Source organism: Gymnoscopelus microlampas (assembly GCF_963454915.1).
Source record: "Gymnoscopelus microlampas genome assembly, chromosome: 10".
NCBI classification, from domain to species: domain Eukaryota; kingdom Metazoa; phylum Chordata; class Actinopteri; order Myctophiformes; family Myctophidae; genus Gymnoscopelus; species Gymnoscopelus microlampas.
This window is the reverse complement of record NC_139947.1, coordinates 54,928,497-54,950,893: the sequence shown is the minus strand read 5'-3', so window position 1 is coordinate 54,950,893 and position 22,397 is coordinate 54,928,497. Positions and strand designations below refer to the sequence as shown.

The window sequence follows — 22,397 nt, the reverse complement described above, 5'->3', positions numbered from 1 at the left end:
AGACGAGCTCGAGGTGCTGTAGATGAGAGGAGAAGTCAGGTGAATATACTATAATGTCATCAAGATATACCAGCAAGGATTCTGTCACCTGACCACTCAGACACTGCTGCATCAGCCTCTGGAACGTCGCGGGCGCATTACAAAGCCCGAACGGCATGCGTTGAAACTCGAACAGGCCCAGCGGGGTCGTAAAGGCGGTCTTCTCCCGGTCCCGGGGATCCATTCCTACTTGCCAATACCCGCTGGCCAGGTCTAACGTGGAGAACCATTGCGCCTTCGTCAGGCTGGTGAGCGTCTCTTCTATCCTGGGTAGGGGGAAGGCGTCCTTGTGCGTCACGGCGTTAAGTTTCCTGTAGTCGACGCAGAACCTCCAGCTGCCATCTTTCTTCTTGACCAGTACGATAGGTGCCGCCCACGGACTGCAACTCTCCTTGATGACTCCCTTCTCCAGCATCTCATTCAGGAGGGTCTTCATCTCCCGGTACATGGAGGGCGGCAACGGCCGGTGTCGCTCTCGTATGGGTGCCGCGTCTCCGGTCGGTATCTGGTGTTGCACGACGTCCGTCCGTCCGAAATCCTCGTCATGGATGGCGAACACCTTCTTCCACCGACACAACATCTCGTGTAACTCTCTCTTCTGCGCCTCCGGCAGGTCATCACGCTCCGTCAACACTTCCATCTCTTCGGGCAGGGTCTTCAGTGGTCCATCATCTTCCACACTGATTACGGCCACTTCCACCTCTCCGTCGGTCCCCAGGGACAGGCTCAGGTCCCTGCCGCCTCGGACATCCGCTTCTTCCACCGGGTACAGCCTCCCCAGCTTCTGGTGGCGGTCCAGGACCAGACTATATGCGTGTGGGTTGCACACTCGTATGGGAACACGTCCGTGGCGCACCGTGACGAGGGCACGGGCCACTCCCAAATCTTTTCCATCCGGCAAGGCTTCCATCAAGGCCTCGTAGTCCGCTCCATTTGGTCCTCTCCAAGCGCGGCCCCAGATCATCACTTCACTCTGCGCGGGGATTCGAATCTTCCGCCGGCCGACCGGCCACACATAACCGATGGACCCATCTTCGTTCGTCACTGCCTCCACCCTCCTACAGGTGGCGAATGCGTCCTTCCACAGCGTCCTTCCCTGCTGACATGGAAACACAGGCCTCCCAGGCCATTTAAAGAGGGCATGCCATACAGCGTTCACGACATTCATCCCAATAATCAGCGGTTGAGTACAATGTTCATCTTTCACGATTACAACTCCTCTCCCTGGGATCTTCATTCCCTCCAGCTCTAGGTCCAATATGGCATAGCCAGTGTACGGTAAGTCAAGACCATTAGCGGCGCGTAATTTAAAAACAAGGGGCCCATTTCCCAACGTTAGGTGTGAGAATTTTTCCTCAAATAAGCTTTGCTGCATTAATGTGACTTGTGACCCAGTATCCAGTAACCCCCTTAAGTGGACTCCTCCCATAGTGATCCCAATAGTCGGACAGTCCCCAATAAACACTTCATTAGCCCTTGATCTGGCGAGTGCGCGCTGCACCCCTGTCTCCCGGACCTCGGCGACAGGGCGTACTAGTTTAAATGATTGGGGTCAGATTTACAAAAGCGAGCAATGTGCCCAGACTGCCTACAGCTCCTACAGATCGGCCTACCTCCCTCATCCCACTCGTTGCGTTGGTACGGCTCCCGGCGTCGTTCAGATGGAGGCGAACCGCGAGGTTGTGTATCGGTGGTGTTGGGTCGAAGGAGCGGTCTGATCTCTTTCATGAGCTCCTGCGTAAACCCCTGCATTTGCGATTTGACGTCTTCCATAATCTCCTGTTTCAGTTTCTCTCTCCATTCAGATTCCTGTGAGGGTGTTGGGATAGAGACAGGTTTAACAGCATGGCACAAGATTTCAGCAGTCCCTTCTCTTCTATGTTCAGTGTCTAGTAGGAAGGCCTCATTTTTTAGGGCGGCGAAGTCTTCTGTGGGGTTTCGACGGGCATATATTCTTAAGGCTTGACCCAGAGGGCCTTCAGACAGTCCTACAAGTAACTGCTCTCGCAGAATGGCATCGGAGGGAGCGGTGTCTGGGTCGAGCCGCCGCAGCCCGCAGAACAACTCTCTAAGCCTCAAAATATAAGCCTGCACACTTTCGCCTGCGCGTTGCGCACAGCCATAGAACAAGGCACGAGCTTGGGAAGCAGAAACAGATGTTTTATACAACGTGTCTAAACATTTAAAGACTTTGGCCACTGTATTGCGATCTTCCTTGTCAATTACACTAATTTGTCGCTTAGCTTCCTCAGTAAGGGTCTGTACTACAAAAGCAACTTTTTTCTCCTCTGTTAAATCCTGAGTGCCCAATAATCCTTTAATCTGTTCTCTCCATTCCCTGTATTTCTCCTCACCTTCTATGCCCGAAAACTTAGGTAGCCACGGTGCCCCTGGATACACTGGCATCATCATCATTACTTTCTTGATTCAACCAAACAAAACAAAACAAAAAGCAGCAAAACAGCAAAATTTCAATACAGTTTCTCTTAGGGATTTTGTGTTGTTCTCTACCCGGTCCTGCCGACTACGCCAAATATGTGACGGTGGCCAGGTTGTCACATGTAACTTGCCACTTCTTTTTAGAATGCTGACACTCTTTACTTTGTCTCAATAATAAATAAATAACAATACACATTAAACTCACAACAATAAAATATCAGTTGCACGGTAAAGTGCGGGGTGCGTAATTACTGTGAGAATAATACTGTTTGTTAGGTACTGCAAGACTACGCCACCTTTTTATTTAAGAGGTAGGGTCCTCTGTAACACTCTTTCTTAGGCTATTCACAGGTTCGAGTTTACCCAGGTAAGTACAATACTTTTAAATGAGAACAACACTTCAACACATATCCCTTGGAGAAAGCTGGACGGAAACAGGTTTGTATAAAAAGGTAATCTATTTTATTAAGCTAATACAGTGGCGTCTATAAGCCATAAAATATTGAAAAGCATAAACCAAATATAACACTAATTCTAAAACCTCAACCTCCTAATGCGCCCACTAATTAACTAAAATACAGGAATACAGACAATCACCAAACACTAAAAACAGACAGGGCTTGTGCAAACTATAGCAAATAAATAATGAATTTAGCGTTAAAGTGCCAACTATTACTGAAGCAGTAAAGTGCCAAGTGCCAATTCAATTGCTATATGTCATATACTCATCACGGTTCAATGCAAAAGGTGGGAATGTCCTTATATGGGGTTTAACTGGAGCGGGGGTTTAGGCCAGGAATCACTGTCTCTTCTTGTCTTCGTGCGTATTGCCTGCAATCATAGAAACTAGAACCAGTTCATCTGTTCAGGTATATTTCACATATGAGGTTTAGGACCGTGGGTTTATAAAGGTAACGTTGCATAGAAGGACACTTACTCGCCCGCCAGACTGTACGTCTGGCTTTGAGGGTGTGAAGCGCGCAACGTTATCGCCACTGGACCTCTCCTCCGTTCCTTGGTTCGTCTGTCTGTCCTCCCCGTCTCTGCTGCTACTGCGCCGTCTGCTCACCGTCCGCTGCTGGTGGCTTGGTACGTGCCGCGATCACTGTATTCCCCACCTCTGCTCCGTGGTATGTCTGCTCCTCCTGTGCACAACCGTCCCTTCTGGCTGTCACTTCCACACTGCCCTGTATGCCTGTCTCTCTGCTGTCCAAGTGGCTCGCGCTCACTTTTGAATAAGGTGGGCCACACCCTACTCCGCCCTCATTCGCTCTGCCACCAGCGTGACCTGGGGACATTGGCCATCCGCTGTCACAAGGCCAATGTCACACAGCCTATAGGGGAGTCCAATGTCAAGTGGCTCGGGGACCGGGGGGAAATACATTGTCAACCATAAAACATGCAGTGCAGAAATATAGTTAAGTGTGACAAGGGTGAAATGAGGGGTTCTTAAAACTTTTGTAATTTGTTTTTATTGGTGCTTAATGTGTATAATTGCCTCATTTAACCCCACCATCTTATTATTTTTGTACCAATTATTATTACGCACTGTATTGTTTATAATTGTTTTCCCCATGATCCCCTGGTCACATGTATTGAGAGACATTGAGTGGCAGAGCGGCAGTCACGCGGTCACGCCCAAGGCCACGGTCATGGCCAATGTCCCCAGACAGACGGTCACCACGGACAAATGAAAGAAGAGGGAGGTGTGGTTTGGCAGGTACAAAAGCGGAGGCGGGACCGTTTGAAAGCGAGAACAGAGCACCCAAGTGACAGAGGCGTCAGTGAGGAGAAGGACAGCAGAGGGGAAGGTTGTGCCGAGACACGGAGTAGAGGAGTGCATAGATGAAGTAGACATACCAGCCACCTAGGAGTTTGGAAGCCGAGGTGTGCCTACATTCAAAGGAGAAAGCGATCGAACCGAAGGGGAGGAAGAGGCGAGTGAGACCAGACCATATGAGAGACGAGTGAGACCAGACCATATAAGGAGCGCTGAGACTGGAAAGTGGCGATAACGTTGCATACGCAACCAACTCAGCGCCAGGTGTAAAAACCTGGCTGGCGAGTGAGTATTCGAACAAGCAACGTTGAATCCCTGTATAACCACTGCCTGAGACAACGCAAATGTATCGTGTAAATGCACAGTGAACTGGTCTAGATCTCTATAATTGCAGGCGGAGAGAAAGAAGAGAGAAGACGAAGACGACTGGCCTCAAACCCTTTCCCATCTTACCCCCATATATGGACATGCAGCATTACCCCTGAACAAACCGTGTTGAGTATCTTGAAGCACTTTATTGGTACAGCACTTTACTTGAAAAGTATTTGTTGCACAGAAACCCCCCATGCTAAGGAACCCTTGTGATTAAGCCCCGCGTAATTTGCACAACTTTATAATTTATTTTATAGTTGTTGTGTAGATTAATTGTGTTTTGTATGTTTATATAGGTTTTATTAGTATAGTGTTTATTTGATTGTTTTTAAGGCACAGAAGCCAATGTATTAGGGACCCAATAAATATGACTTACCTTTTTTGATACACTGTATTCGTGTCCAGTTTCTTAAAGGGATATTCTCATGCCAGTGTTGTATTCTCAAAACCAAAAGTATTGAAACTTACCAGTTAACCTCGAACCTGTGAAAGCCTGAAGAAGAAGTTAAAGTGTATTCAAAGGGGACTTCCCTCTATAACAAAAGTGGCGTAGTCGACAAACAATTAGTTCAGATAGGACTCACAGTAATTACGCACCCAGCACTTTATTGTGCATTTATATTTTATTGTTGTGAGTTTTATTCTGGATTATTTATTAAAGGAGAAGAGTGCAATAGTACAAACAAATTGCAAGTCAAATGTGATACAATTTCGGCCCTGTTCACATATTTGGCGTTGGCGGCAGGACTGGTTGGGAACAAACACATGAGAATACCCTTAAGAGAAACTGTACTGTTTTGTTGTTTTTGTTGCTTTTTGTTTTTTGCTTTACGGATTCAGAATGATGATGATGGCGGTGTATCCCGGTGCCCCATGGTTACCCACCTTTGGTGGAACAGAAGGCGAGAGTAAATATAGGGAATGGAAAGACCAGATTAGAGGATTATTAAGTACCCAGGAACTACCAGAAATCAGGAAAGTTGCTATTATAATTAAAACGCTAACCAACGAAGCTAAACGGCAGATTAGTGTGGTTGAGGAGGGCGAACGCGACACAGTGGCAAAAGTTTTTAAATACTTAGATGCTGTATATAAAGAAACTGTCTCTGTCGCAGAAATGCGCTCACTATTCTATCGGTGCGCACAGCGCGCAGGAGAGAATGTACAAACTTACACCCTGAGACTTAGAGAGCTGTTTTGTGGGCTGCGGCAGCACGACCCAAGCACCGCTCCCTCCGAAGCCATTCTTCGTGATCAGTTTGTTATGGGTTTAGCTGAGGGCCCCCTGGGCCAAGCCTTAAAAATATATGCTCGACGACACCCAGATGAAGATTTTGCTGCTTTACGCGAAGAAGCCTACCTGTTAGCTGCTGAACATGGAACTACTGAAATAACGTGCCACGCTGTTAATCCTATTTCTGTCCCCTACCCTTCTCAGGACCCTGCTTGGAGAGAAAAATTAAAACAGGAAATCATGGACGACGTAAAAACTCAAATGCAAGGATTCACGCAGGAACTCATGAAGGAAATCAGACCGCTCCTCCGCACTGGCACCAATGACGCACGAGCGCGCACTCCACCGCCACCTGAGCGACGGTATACGGCCTCTCAGCGCTACGAATGGGATGAAGGAGGTAGGCCGATATGTAGCCAGTGTAGACAGGCGGGTCATATAGCGAGATTCTGTAGATCCGACCGAAGTCAGTGCAACGTTCACAAAAAAAGTTAAGGGCCAATGAAGTGTTTGTGGGGGAATGTCCGACAATTGGGATAACAATGGGGGGAGTCCAAATGAGGGGTTTATTAGATACGGGGTCTCAAGTCACATTGATGCAGCAGAGTTTGTTTAACGAAAAGTTCTCGCAAGATAAAATGGAAAATGGGCCTCTGGTGTTTAGCCTACGGGCAGCAAACGGCCTTGATCTACCCTATTCTGGCTATGCCATATTCGATTTAGAATTAGAAGGACTGAAAATACCGGGAAGAGGAATCGTAATTGTAAAAGATGAACATTGTATTGAGCCGCTGATCATTGGGATGAACGTAGTCCACGCAGTGTGGCATGCATTATTTAAACTCTCTGGGAGGTCTGTGTTTCCATGCCAACAGGAGAGGACACCATGGAAAAAAGCATTCGCCGCCTGTAGGAGAGTGGAGGCAGTGACCCACGAAGACGGAGCATTGGGCTATGTGTGGCCTGTCGGCCGACGGAGAATCCGAGTCCCCGCCCGCAGTGAGTTAGTAGTATGGGGCCGTGCCTGGAAAGGTCCAAATGGAGCCGAATACGAGGCCCTGATGGAGGCCATGCCGGAAGGAACTGATCTGGGAGTGGCCCGAGCGTTGGTCACCGTGCGTAATGGCCGAGTCCCCGTGCGCATCTGCAACCCCCACGCGTATAGCGTGACCGTGGGCAGACATCAAAAGTTAGGGAAGCTATATCCAGTGGAGGAGGCCGACGTCCGTGGACGACGAGACCTGAACCTGTCCCTAGGAACCGACGGAGCCGTGGAAGTGTCCCTGGTGAGCATCGAAGACGAGGGACCCGTGAAGACCTTACCTGAGGAGATGGAGGCGTTGACCCGGCGAGATGACCTACCTGACCAGCAGAGAGAAGAGCTGCATGCGATGATGTGTAAATGGAAGAAGGTGTTTGCAGTCCATAATGAAGATTTTGGGCAGACGGACGTGGTGCAACACCAAATACCAACTGGAGACGCGGCACCCATCCGCGAGAGGCACCGACCGCTGCCGCCCTCCATGTATAGAGAAATGAAGACCTTATTGAGTGACATGCTGGACAAGGGAGTGATAAAAGAGAGTTGCAGTCCCTGGGCAGCGCCCATTGTCCTGGTGAAGAAGAAAGATGGCAGCTGGCGTTTCTGTGTCGACTACCGTAAACTGAATGCCGTGACGCACAAAGATGCCTTCCCTTTACCTCGGATTGAAGAGACTTTAACAAGCCTGACCAAGGCTCAGTGGTTCTCCACACTCGACCTGGCCAGCGGTTATTGGCAGGTGGGTATGGACCCTCGGGATCGAGAAAAGACAGCGTTTACCACCCCTTTAGGACTGTTCGAGTTCCAACGTATGCCGTTCGGTTTATGTAACGCCCCCGCGACCTTCCAAAGATTAATGCAGCGATGCTTGAGTGGCCAGGTGACAGAGTCATTATTAGTGTACCTCGATGACATTATTGTATATTCACCTGACTTTTCCTCTCACATGCAGCACCTTGACCAGGTTTTCGAGCGGCTGTGGAGACACGGATTGAAACTGCGCCTCGATAAATGCAAGCTTCTCCAACCGGAGGTAAAGTTCTTGGGCCACGTTGTAGACAAAGAGGGAGTGCGCCCGGACCCTGAAAAGTTGGCTGCGGTAAGAGACTGGAACCCACCCTCGACTGTCCGCGAGGTCCGCGCTTTTCTAGGTCTGGCTGGTTATTATCGCCGCTTCGTGTCCTCATTTGCTGCCATAGCTAGGCCGTTAAATAGTTTGTTGATCGGAGTCCCGAATGATGTGAAGTCCCATCAGTGTAAAATAGAGTGGTCCCCTGAATGCCAAAACTCGTTTGATGCTCTTAAAACTGCCCTTACGCAGGCTCCAATACTGGCTTATGCAGATTATGACCGACCGTTTGTAGTGTATACTGACGCGAGTGGCCGCGGGCTCGGCGCCGTTCTGGCACAGGTCCAAGATGGCCAGGAGCGAGTAATCGCCTACGCCAGCCGAAGTCTACACCCTACCGAACAAAATGATGCAAATTATAGCTCCTTTAAATTAGAACTCTTGGCACTTAAATGGGCAGTGACCGAAAAATTTAAAGATTACTTAACTGGCGCTCATTTTACGATTTATACAGATAACAATCCTGTTGCGCATCTTCAAACAGCTCGACTAGGCGCGGTGGAACAGCGCTGGGCAGCCCAGCTAGCATCATTCACCTATGATATAAAGTACCGACCTGGAAAAAGCAATGCGAACGCAGATGCCCTGTCTAGGTTCCCTGTTCAACCTGTAGGAGTGGCCGTAGTGGAGTTGGCACCGGTGGAGAGAGAGGACGGGTGGGCTGGAGCTGAGTGGCGGGGAACACAGGATCGAGATCCGGACATCCAGATGGTGAAGAGTTGCGTAGAGCGGAGGAAACTGCCTACCCTTATGGAGAAGAGGAGTTGGTCACGGGAAGCCAGGCAAATGTTACGACAGTGGGACCGGTTGCGCATCAGAGACAATGTGTTGTATAGGCAAGTGATTGATCAGCATACACAAGAATGTTACTTACAGCTTGTTTGTCCAGGGGCGCGACGAGAGGAGGTGTGGAAAGGACTCCATGAGGCCTCGGCACACGCCGGAGTGGACCGGACTTTGGCGCAGCTTCGGCGCCGGTTCTACTGGCCGGGCATGGAGGGGGCGGTGCGACAGTTCCAGCGAGGTTGTGTTGCCTGCAGCCTACTGAAAGACAGGATAGAGCCCAGGGCCCCCTTACAGCCATTCGAAGTATCGTATCCTATGGAGGTAGTGGCTATTGATTTTCTCACATTAGGTAGGCCGAATGACGCATGGCAGAATATTCTTGTAGCAACCGATTTATTCACCAGGTACAGTTGGGCTATTCCAACGCGTGACCAAACTGCGCCCACGACTGTCCGTGCGCTTTGGACACATATTATTCAGCCATTCGGTTGCCCGGCTCGTTTCCATTCGGACCGAGGCCCGAATTTTGAATCCGAATTAATGCAGCAATTGTGTCATACATACGGTATTACTAAGAGTCGCACCACCCCTTACCACCCAGCTGGTAATGGGGGGGTGGAGAGGTTTAATCAAACACTGTTAAACATGTTGCGCTCTCTAGATACTGATCGCCAAGGCAGATGGAATGAACACTTACCTGAGTTAGTACACGCTTATAACAATACTGAACATGGTGCGACAGGTTATGCGCCTGCGTACTTAATGTTTGGTCGCCACCTGAGGCGTCCGGTAGATGTAGCATTAGGAGTACCGTTGTCACAAAATCGAATGGGAGTGGGAGATTGGGTGCAAGATCACCAGAAACGAATGGCCACAGCGTATAGGACAGCCGAGAAAAAAATGGTGCATATAGCAGGACAGCGTAAACAGGTCTATGACCGCCGGGCCGGTATGCCACCATTGTTACCTGGAGAGAGGGTGTGGGTACGAAACCGGAACCGACAGGGACAAGGTAAACTGGGCCCATGGTGGGACCCAGAACCTTTTGTGGTATTGGAGAGGGTGGGGGATGCGGGCCTAGTATACAGGATCCGACCTGAAAAAGGAGGGCGAGATAGAACGATCCATAGGAATGCATTAAAAGTGTGTATAGCCCCCAGGTCACCGATGGAGAGCCCCGAACCTGCCCCAGTAGCCGAACCGGTGGGACCAATATGGCCGCCTTATGTAGGGTTTTTCCCCGGTCCTAGGGAACCTGAAGGTCCGCGGCGCTCTGGAAGAGCGAACCAAGGACAGCCACCTGAGAGGTACGGGCATGACGTTTAGAACCAGTTGCCAGGGACTGCCAACGAAAAAGTAGGGGGGAATGTGACAAGGGTGAAATGAGGGGTTCTTAAAACTTTTGTAATTTGTTTTTATTGGTGCTTAATGTGTATAATTGCCTCATTTAACCCCACCATCTTATTATTTTTGTACCAATTATTATTACGCACTGTATTGTTTATAATTGTTTTCCCCATGATCCCCTGGTCACATGTATTGAGAGACATTGAGTGGCAGAGCGGCAGTCACGCGGTCACGCCCAAGGCCACGGTCATGGCCAATGTCCCCAGACAGACGGTCACCACGGACAAATGAAAGAAGAGGGAGGTGTGGTTTGGCAGGTACAAAAGCGGAGGCGGGACCGTTTGAAAGCGAGAACAGAGCACCCAAGTGACAGAGGCGTCAGTGAGGAGAAGGACAGCAGAGGGGAAGGTTGTGCCGAGACACGGAGTAGAGGAGTGCATAGATGAAGTAGACATACCAGCCACCTAGGAGTTTGGAAGCCGAGGTGTGCCTACATTCAAAGGAGAAAGCGATCGAACCGAAGGGGAGGAAGAGGCGAGTGAGACCAGACCATATGAGAGACGAGTGAGACCAGACCATATAAGGAGCGCTGAGACTGGAAAGTGGCGATAACGTTGCATACGCAACCAACTCAGCGCCAGGTGTAAAAACCTGGCTGGCGAGTGAGTATTCGAACAAGCAACGTTGAATCCCTGTATAACCACTGCCTGAGACAACGCAAATGTATCGTGTAAATGCACAGTGAACTGGTCTAGATCTCTATAATTGCAGGCGGAGAGAAAGAAGAGAGAAGACGAAGACGACTGGCCTCAAACCCTTTCCCATCTTACCCCCATATATGGACATGCAGCATTACCCCTGAACAAACCGTGTTGAGTATCTTGAAGCACTTTATTGGCACAGCACTTTACTTGAAAAGTATTTGTTGCACAGAAACCCCCCATGCTAAGGAACCCTTGTGATTAAGCCCCGCGTAATTTGCACAACTTTATAATTTATTTTATAGTTGTTGTGTAGATTAATTGTGTTTTGTATGTTTATATAGGTTTTATTAGTATAGTGTTTATTTGATTGTTTTTAAGGCACAGAAGCCAATGTATTAGGGACCCAATAAATATGACTTACCTTTTTTGATACACTGTATTCGTGTCCAGTTTCTTAAAGGGATATTCTCATGCCAGTGTTGTATTCTCAAAACCAAAAGTACTGAAACTTACCAGTTAACCTCGAACCTGTGAAAGCCTGAAGAAGAAGTTAAAGTGTATTCAAAGGGGACTTCCCTCTATAACAAAAGTGGCGTAGTCGACAAACAATTAGTTCAGATAGGACTCACAGTAATTACGCACCCAGCACTTTATTGTGCATTTATATTTTATTGTTGTGAGTTTTATTCTGGATTATTTATTAAAGGAGAAGAGTGCAATAGTACAAACAAATTGCAAGTCAAATGTGATACAATTTCGGCCCTGTTCACATAAGAGAATGATGTTTTTAAGTGCGTAATACAGGTTTTTCATCATCAATAAAAAATGTTACAATTTGGTTTCACCCCCCTGCTTTGACCCTGTCACACACGCGGAAACGTTAAACAGCAAAGCGCAGTCAATGGGGAGAATGCTGGCACCCACGGTAAGTTGTTATGAAAAAATGCTGGCACCCGATGTGTTAATAGCCCGCGGACCCCCATTTGAAAAGATACATTTTAAGGACCCCCAGTTTGACATGCATTAGGGTTACGGACCCCCATTTAATGGCATTTCTATCTCTGGGACCCCAATTCATGTTGTAAAAATCAAGGTCAACTTAACTCTGAGAGTGTACAAATGGAACCAAATGGACCCGTCAGGGTCCATTTGGTTCCATTTGTACACTCTCAGAGTTACAGACCCATAAGGGTCCATTTGATGCCTATCCATCATTTAGCTGGGGACCCCCTGGAACCCCCTCAAGTACCCCTGGGGGTCCCCGGACCCCACTTTGAGAACCAATGAACTAGACAAAAACTAAAACATTTCAGGTGACTAGAATATGACTAAAACTAAATGGAATTTTATTCAAAAGACTGTGACTACTAAATAAAAAAATGTCGGTCAAAATCAACACTGCTGAGTGGTTAAATGGACACAAAAGCCAGTCACATGACGCACTGTGACTGCAGTTTAACCCATTAAGACCTGGAACTGTGTCATTTTTAGATTTGAGCTAAAACGCATTATTTTACACTTTTGGCTATTCAAAAATAGCAGATCTACAAGCTCGTTGCCGCGCTACGAGCTTGTAGATCTGCTATTTTTTGAAAAATCGTGAAAATGTGTGCAAATATTTGAATATATATATATTTTTAAAGCGAACATTTTTAACTCAAATCTTTGCTTCTGGGGGTCCCTGTAACAACATATTTTGATGGGGGTCCGTGGCCAAATACATATAATTTTGGGGGTCCTTGACATGAGAAAGATTGAGCACCACTGATATAGAAACATAAGTTTTTCAGAAAGCTGTTGAGATTTAGGAGACATGTAGAATCGGCTTCAGGGCTCAATGGTTGTATAACTGCAGAGCATTACCTGAGCCTCCGATGTAGCGTGAGCCTCCACCCCCTGCTGGTCCAAGTCTGCAATGTCGTTTCTGAGTCGTGATCTAGCCAGAAACATACAGTCAAAAAGAAAAAAAAACGGTGAAAATAGCCGATCTAACAGCTCACAACATGTCGCACTGCGAAAGGTTGTGAGCTGTTAGATCGGCGATTTTTGCTATTTTGTGCGACACTATACGACAAAGTATAAAATAATGCATTAAATTATTAAAACAAAATGAAAACTAAAAGATGAAATATGGACATACAAGGTTTCTAACCTAACCAATTGGTTCTCAAAGTGGGGTCCGGGGACCCCAGGGGGTTCTTGGGGGGGGTTCCAGGGGGTCCCCAGAAAAAGCAGTTAACATAGCATCACAATCATTTTTACCACTTCTTCCATTCATACGTTGGCTATTCAAAAATGGCAGATATACAAGCTCCTGCGAGCTTGTACATCTGTTTATTTATTTTTTTAATAATTTAGCTTCTTTTTTTTAACCCAAATCTCTTCTGGGGGTCCCTGGCACAAAACATCTTCCGATGGGGGTCTTTGGTGCGAAAAAGTTTGAGAACTACTGCCCTAACCTTACCTACATTTTAGCGAGGCTTGTTGAAGCCTATAGGTCAGGGGTCTCCAACAGGGGGTCCGGGACCCCTAGAGGGTCCTCAGAGCTACTACAGGGGGTCCGCCATTAACCACTTGAACCCTAGCATCCCTATTCTGAGGGGAACATTTGCCGAAAATAGCAGATCTACAAGCTCACAGCGCCTGTAGATCGGCTATTTTTGGCAAAGAGGCTATAGGTGTAGAGGGAAAAAAGAGAATTAAAAAAAAATCTAAAACACAATTTTATACAATACAGAGGGGGGTCCCTGCTTCATCTCTCTCTCAGCTAGGGGGTCCTTGGGCTGAAAACATTGAAGACCCCCTGGCCTAGGTTACCTGAGCAGGGGGATCTATAGGTTACCTGAGCAGGGGGATCTATAGGGCATTGGTTCTCAAAGTGGGGTCCGGGGACCCCCAGGGGTTCTTGAGGGAGTTCCAGGGGGTCCCCAGCTAAATGATAGATTAGGCACCAAATGGACCCTTATGGGTCTGTAACTCTGAGAGTGTACAAATGGAACCAAATGGACCCTAACGGGTCCATTTGGTTCCATTTGTACACTCTCAGAGTTACATTAACATTGATTTTATTATATAAATTCGGGTCCAAGAGGTATAAATGCCATTAAATGGGGCTCCGTCCTTGACATTAAGGTTGAGAATCACTGCTAGAAAGCCGTATACACCTTCTCTTATTGGGGTCCCTGGCTTATCTTTTCAAATGGGGGTCCGCGGGCTAATAAGTGTCAATTTGGGGGTCCTTGACATGAAAAAGTTTGAGAACCACTGCTATAGGTTACCTGAGGAGGGGGATCTATAGGTTACCTGAGGAGGGGGATCTATAGGTTACCTGAGGAGGGGGATCTCAGCCAGAGAGATCTGTAACCTGGCCTCCTTGGTTCGGGCGTTGCAGTGGAAGACGTGCAGAACCACAGAGTACCTATCAAACACCTTCACCCCCCACGCCTCCTCAAAGTCCCTCTGCACACACGCACACACACAACGCGCGCGCACACACGCACACACACACACACACACACACACACACACACACACACACACACACACACACACACACACACACACACACACACACACACACACACACACACACACACACACACACACACACGAGAGTTTATGTCATGACCTTTCAGTACAGTAGGGCTGCAACTATTATCTTATTAACGATTATTCCATCGATTACCTTTTTGATTAATCGAATAAACGGTAAGCTCTGTTTTTATATATATTTTTTTTTATATATATCAACAAATCGATTTGTCACACGACAGTAACGTGCAAAAAACATTGACGATAGCTGATCTACAAGCTCACGACGACGCGGTGTGAGCTTGTAGATCAGTTATTTTCACTCGTTTTGAAAGTTTCTGATTTTTTTTTTTTTCGCCTATAAAAGGCACACCCGATCGGTTATCCATTTTTACACTTGAGCTAAAAAGCATTATTTTAAACTTTGGCTATTCAAAAATAGCAGATCTACAAGCTCATAGCGCCGCGCTATGAGCTTGTAGATCTGCTATTTTTGAAAAATCGTGAAAATGTGTGCAAATCTTTGAATATATATATTTTTAAAGCGAACATTTTTAACTCAAATCTTTGCTTCTGGGGGTCCCTGGAACAAAATATTTTGCTGGGGGTCCTCGGCAAAATACATATAATTTTGGGGGTCCTTGACATGAAAAAGATTGAGCACCACTGATATAGAAACATACGTTTTTCAGAAAACTGTTGAGATTTAGGAGACATGTAGAATCAGCTTCAGGTCTCAATGGGTTAACACATTGAGTGCCAAAAATGTTTTTATGTTTTCCATAATCCAACCATTGAGTGATTTCCCTTCACAGCACCAGGAGATATCATTTTTCGAAGATTTATACTCCCATCCACTTCCTGGTTAACTTCTTACTTTAAAAGCCTGTATCTCGGCTCCTGTGTACTTTTTTTCTTTACTATGTATTTTTGACTATTTTTAACTGGCTGCAACTATGGAACGGATTACCAAATGTTTTTAATTTTTTCCCCCCGGATTCCACGAGACCGCAGTGTGTGTAATGAGGGGATCACCGTGAGGACGGTGATCACAGAAAATATTTTGTGACTACTTGAAAAAGGTACAAAAATGGTTAAAAACAGCCTGCACAGTGCTGGCTGTTTTTTCGGCCTGGCGGAGACAATAATATGAACGCATAGTATCCTCTATCACAGTGGTTCTCAGACCTTTTCATTTCAAGGACCCCTATTTGAACAATGTCTACCTCTGGGACAGCAACCTATACTTTAAAATCCTAACTCTAAGAGTGTAAAAATGGAACCAAATGGGTTCCACTTGTACACCCTCTGTTTGAGAACCACTGCTCTATCATGTACACTAAACAAGAGCATAGGAGCCTAGACATAAAAGAAGATCTCAGATACAGTAATTTGGTTAGAATCAAGATGCATATTGTCTAAAACAGTCAATCACTCATTTGATTTCTCACCATTTCCTCTGCTGTAGCATTTGGCCTATAATCCATGTTACACATTTTAGCCACTTTAAACCTTTCATCACCTGGTTGAAAAAAGCCGATCTACAAGCTTGTAGATTGGCTATTTGCACACAGGATGAACATGTATTGAACAGCTTTCTGTCTGTCTCTGTCAGTCCAAAGCCAATAGGCCTGCATATAATTTAATATCTCAAATAATATGAACACATATCAGGGGAGTGGTTCTTTAAGAGCTGGATTTCAACTGCAGCTTTAGCACCACACTGTCATGTTAAATAACTGTACTGATTAACTATACAGGGTCCCCAGAAAAACGTGTTAATATCTATAACATCAAAATCAGCAAGCCACATAGACCCTATATACATCAGCCATTTGAAAATAGCCAATCTACAAGCTTGTAGATCGGCTATTTAAAAACATTAATGAAGTGAACGTTTTGGAATATTTGCATACATAACTGTCTCAAATAGGAACACACAGTATCCCCTGTCACAGTGGTTCTCAAACCTTTTAATTTCAAGGACCCCCAGTTTGATATGCATTACACCACGGACCCCCATTTGATAACATTTTCTATCTCTGGGACCACAATCTATACTATAATATCCTAAGAGAGTATACAACTGGAACCAAATGTGTTAACTGGACAGCGTGACAACTAATTGAGTGATAACATTTCATGTAAACATAGATTAAAGCAAAATAAAAGCTCACGACTGAAAATATGTATGGCCAAACCCTATTATTATGAGACTGTGAAACAGTGTTAAAATGAGTCAATACAATTATGATGTTTAGTAATATTGTTCCTGCCGTTTTACATACTGCCAACCAGGCAAAGAAATCAGACTTCTACAAGACACATTGAGAGCTTGTAGATCGGCTATTTTCGCTGCCCAACATGCTTCCATAGAAGACATGCTGGCTGCTATGGAATCCAAATTACTGAAATTAGTGACTCACCGAGGAATGAGGGCTGGAAGAGGGCCTCTGGGCAACGGAACCTCTCGTTGCCGATGGTGAGGACCTGTCCGTCGGGCAGCTCGTAGCTCTTCTCCAGGGAGGAAGACGAGGACACGGTGCCCATTTCCTGCTCAAAGTCCAGTGCAATAGCACAGTTTCTCCTTGATGTCACGCACGATCTCACGCTCAGCTGTTGGGCAGAAGAGGAGAATGAGATTAGTTAACAGAAGGCAATATATAATTCATATTCTTTAACAACTAGGAATCCCAGCATGCATATTGTGGGGGAACAAAAATAGCAGATCTATAGCTATTTTTGCCCAAGAGATTTTGTGTAGAAAGTGCAGAGCCAGCTCATGTCCTGTTTACCAAGTCTGAAGGGATTAAGTGGTTTAAGTTTGCTTGTGGTGTAAACCGCCGACAGGATGTTGAGGGGTTTTACACCTCTAGCAACAATATAACACTAAAAGCCTTCTCTAGCTGGTTTCAATGTGTGGCTGAGGAGTTTGGCTGGTTTCGAGGTGTTTTTGACAACCTGTGGTGGTGAAGCTGTAGCCCCTCTCGGTGAGGACTGTACATTTGGGCAAGGTTTCCGTCAAGATGGCGCCGTACCAGGGCGACGTCTCACAAGCAGCGCTGTCGTTTTTATTGTTGTGTAGTCTGTTTGTTCTATTATGTGTGCAGTATGCACCGGCCTCAGCTGAAACTATTGTCTATAGCCGGCAGGAACTTTTAAGTCTGCGAACCAGCAGCATTGCAACGATCAGGACGAGCCCAAACTTTTTCTACCATCCACCCGTGTTTGAAACACGCCAGCGCCTGAGGAAGAGGGGGAGACGAGGGGGAGTATTGGCAAAACTTCGCCGGCATCCGTCTAAACCACCTCTACCGAGCATCTTTCTGGCTAATGTGCAATCTCTACGTAACAAGATGGATGATCTTTTGTGTGGCATCTCCTCTCGTCGGGAAATGAGAGAATGTTGCTCTTACTGCTTCACAGAAACATGGCTAACAGCCAGCATTTCCGACTCGGCGGTGCAACCATCAGGTTTCACTGTTTTCCGCACTGACAGGACGAGAGAAGCCACCAGCAAAACTAAAGGAGGAGGAGTATGTTTTCTTATAAACAACTTATGGTGCACCGATGTGGAGGTGCTCTCCTCGAGCTGCTCACAGGACCTGGAGCAATTAACTAACTATTAAATGTCGCCCATTCTATCTGCCGCGCGAGTTTACCTCCGTGATTATGACGGCAGTTTATATTCATCCACAGGCAAGTGAGTCTGCTGCTCTGAATGAGCTGTATAACGTGATAACAAAACACGAGAACGCCCATCCTGACGCTGTCACAGTGGTGGCAGGCGATTTTAACGGCTGTAAGCTGAAAAACGTTCTGCCTAAATACTATCAACATGTTAAGTGTGCCACCCGAGGCAGCAAAACATTGGATCATTGTTATTCAACAATCAAAGGGGCATATCGTTCTCTGTCCAGACCGCACTTCGGCAAGTCTGACCATTCTTCAGTCCTCCTGTTGCCTGCATACACACAGCGCATTAGGAGCGAACCGTCCACAGTCCGCACCGTTCAGCGCTGGACTGACGATTCGACAGCACAGCTGCAGGGGTGTTTCCTTGCAACTGACTGGAACGTATTCAGGGACTCCTCTGCTGATCTCCATGAACATGTAAGTGCCGTCACAAGCTACATCAACTTCTGTACTGACTTATGTATCCCAACAAAAACTGTGCGTTTTTTCCCGAATGAAAAGCCGTGGATGAACAGTGACGTCAGGAGCAAGCTGAAAGCTCGCTCTACTGCTTTTACGTCCGGCGACCCCGGTCAGTATAAAAAGGCACGCTATGACCTGGATAAGTCTATTAGAGATGCCAAGCGTCGATACAGCTCCAAATTGGAGAGTATGAGCTCTGACTCTCGGAGAGTGTGGCAAGGGCTCCAGTCCCTCACAGGATATAAGACTAACAACAGCACGGCCACTACAACTGACTGTACCCTACCAAATGACTAGAACTCGTTCTTTGCCCGTTTTGAAGCGAGCGCTAATCCGACAGTTTCAAATTATGATCATTTTGACAACAACACTGTTTTCACTGGCAACAGCTCCAATGTAAATGATCATTTAAACAACAGCAATGATGTAACCGACTTGGTGGTTTCAGTATCTGAAGTAAGGAGGGTCTTTGACAAAGTGAATGTGCGCAAAGCAGCAGGGCCAGATGGGATATCATCCCGAGCCATAAAACTATGCTCTCGTGAGCTGGCTCCTGTTTTTTGTGAAGTGTTCAACCTGTCCCTTAAGTCCTCCATTGTCCCTCAGTGCTTTAAGAAATCAATCATTGTTCCTGTCCCAAAGAAACCTAAAACTGTCTGAACGACTACCGCCCAGTGGCTTTAACGTCTGTTTTAATGAAATGCCTAGAGAGGCTGGTATTAAAGCACATTCAATCTGTGATTCCTCACTCTTTTGATCCTTATCAGTTTGCATATCGCTCAAACAGGTCTGTTGAAGATGCTATTTCCATTGCTCTGCACACTGTGTTAGAACATGTCGACTTACTCAATGTATACTGCAGAATGCTTTTTATTGACTTTAGCTCTGCATTCAATACAATTGTGCCAAGCAAACTTCTTGTCAAACTGAGAGAACTGGGCCTACCCTCCTCAATCTGTGATTGGATCCTGGACTTCTTGGTGGGGAGGGAACAGGTTGTGAGGATAGGAAGTTTTACCTCCTCCACAATCATAACAAATGTTGGTGCCCCCCAAGGCTGCGTTCTTAGTTCTTATCTTTATCTTCTGTACACCCATGACTTTGTAGCAAAGAGTGGAACCAACCTCTTTATCAAATTTGCGGATGACACCTGTGTGATTGGGAAAATTAAGAATAATGATGAATCTGCCTACCGTCAAGAAGTGGTAGACCTAACAGTATGGTGCAGAAACAACAATCTTGAGCTGAAGTCATAGTTGACTTCAGACTACACAGAGAAGCACCCACTCCTATCATCATAAATGGTGCTGAAGTAGAAATTGTCCACAGTTTCAAATACTTAGGAGTGCACATCTCCAAGGACCTTAAATGGCACCTGAACTGCGCATCTATTGTAAAAAAGGCACAACAACGTCTCTACTTTTTGAGATGCCTAAAAAAGGCTGGTGTATCCACCAAGACCCAGACCAACTTCTATAGATCTACTGTGGAGAGTCTCCTCACCGCAAATATAGCGACCTGGTATGGAAGCTGTTCTGATGTGGATCGCACACTAATTAACAGGGTAGTTCGAACTGCCAAGAGGATCATCGGTGTTGACCTGCCCTCAGTGGCAGACATATACAGGCAAAGGTGTTGTGACAGGGCCCTGAAAGTAATCAGAGACCCCAGCCATCCTGGCAACGGTCTGATAACCCTGCTACCTTCTGGCAGACGCTACCGATGGGAGCGCTGCCCTGATAAGAAATCAAAACACAGGGTTCGTACAAGTAGGTTAGTGAACAGCTTTTATCCAGAGGCAGTTTGTTTCCTAAATGAGAAGAAGTAACTTATTCATCCCTTGCCTAAAGCAGGCTACGCTGCTATTCTCGCAATTTATTTTGGTCTTTTTACTTTGTACTTCCTTTTATCCTGTTCCTTGACAACCGTTGCACTGAGCCGACATGCTGATGTCTAAACCTGTAATGTCTTATTTGTTTTTTCTACTATTTATTACTACGTGCAGCTTGTGAACAAAACATTCCAATGTATTTTAATGTAAATTTTAATACAAATGGCGAAATAAACTTGAAACTTGAAACTTGAGGATCTTCATGAGGTAGTCTGTGAGGTCGCGTACAGCCAGGTCTAACCTGAGGATGGCATGGGGCAGAGCGTAGCCCTCGTAGATGGGCACAGTGTGGGTCACGCCGTCACCGGAGTCCATGACGATACCGGTGGTACGACCAGAGGCGTACAGGGACAGCACGGCCTGGATGGCCACGTACATGGCGGGGCTGTTGAAGGTCTCGAACATGATCTGAATGAAGAGAGGGTTGGGTGGGTTAGATGATGAGTCACTTCTGTTATCACAAAGAATGAATATCGCCACGACCCATGTTGGGGTCGTGGATACATTTCTGTCTAGTACAATTCTAAAGATTTTCAAAAAGTTAAAGGAATTTCAATAACTCAAGATTACTACATTTTAAGAAAAGCAAAGAAGGTCAGACTTGGACCCTGGACCCCACTTTGAGAACCACTGCTAGTAACAGGTCACAATCACAGCACTTTCAGCTCGTTCACGGTTTAGAACACAACACACGTCATGCCAGAACATTACAGTAAAGTACCCTTGGTTCATATTTAACTGATTTTAGTAGTTTCACATCAATTCTCTCCCCACTACTACAACCCTTGTTACACAACGCTGGTGCAGTTAGTTACCAAGCAACATCTAAGCGAGTGGCTTATCAAACATGACCCATATCTGCCCATGCTCCAACCAATCCTTTACTACAGTCTAAGTAAACCTGAAGCTTCCATTAAAGAAGAAAAGATCAGCTGAGGAAAGAGGAGACCTAGAGAGTGGCAAGCAGGAGGAAAAGAGGACAGGTTGAGGAACTAGACTAGGCCTGCGCCAAGTGCAAGTATTTGATAGTCGTAACTATTTTTGCATAATTGTCATAATCATGTACATACTGAAAGATTTTGCACTTTCAAACATTTTCCAAAAATAGCAGATCTACTAGATCAGCCATTTCTGCTACTTAAAAAAAAATATTTGTCACCAAGTAACCGATCTACAAGCTCACAATGCATCGTGTTGTGAGCTTGTAGATCTGCCATTTTTGTACGCCACCCGTGTACAACAAAGCATAATACAGGGTGAAATAGTCAGACTAATTGATTTGATTATTTACAAATGAAATCATGTTAATGTCGATTCATTTAAATAAATCATTCAACCCTGCAGCTATTTAATTAAACTACATGAGCCAGACTAAGTCGGTTATTGTTTTTTCTAATTGTCGGGTTTCGAAACATTTTCGTTCATAACCCAGGCCCACATCTTCCTGCAAGTCCCCAGTTTTTGTTTTCTTACCTGGGTCATCTTCTCCCTGTTGGCCTTGGGGTTGAGGGGGGGGGCCTCAGTGAGCAGGACGGGGTGCTCCTCGGGGGCCACACGCGGCTCGTTGTAGAAGGTGTGATGCCAGATCTTCTCCATGACGTCCCAGTTGGTGACGATGCCGTGCTCGATGGGGTACTTCAGGGTCAGGATGCCTCTCTTGCTCTGGGCCTCGTCGCCCACGTAGCTGTCCTTCTGGCCCATGCCCACCATCACACCCTGGAGAGAAGAAATGTTGTGGTGGGGGGGATGTGGAATATTTACAAAATCCACACAGATCTTGAATGGGGGTCTATGTGTTGTGTTTGTGTATGTTTTCAGAAAGGGGAGGTCTGCGCCTCTGTGGACAATTAATTATTATTATTAATTTGGGGGTCCTTGCCATGAAAATGTTTGAGAACAACTGGTTCAAACAACATTAGGAAACAAGGCCAAAAAAGCAACTACA

At 46.2% G+C, this 22,397-nt stretch overlaps 1 pseudogene across 1 annotated transcript in view; it reads right to left on the bottom strand.

Annotated features, from left to right (window-relative positions):
* The window catches only part of LOC311054309 (actin, cytoplasmic 1-like), a 36,788-nt pseudogene extending 14,623 nt beyond the window's left edge, over window positions 1-22,165 (bottom strand). Inside the window, exons 1-5 of the transcript in view lie at window positions 21,926-22,165; window positions 20,629-20,860; window positions 17,365-17,400; window positions 16,830-17,019; window positions 12,736-12,808 (exon numbers count right to left, since the gene is read on the bottom strand). The product of the transcript in view is annotated as an actin, cytoplasmic 1-like (transcript). The remainder of the gene's footprint in view (window positions 1-12,735; window positions 12,809-16,829; window positions 17,020-17,364; window positions 17,401-20,628; window positions 20,861-21,925) is intronic.
* Window positions 22,166-22,397: the final 232 nt, after the last annotated feature.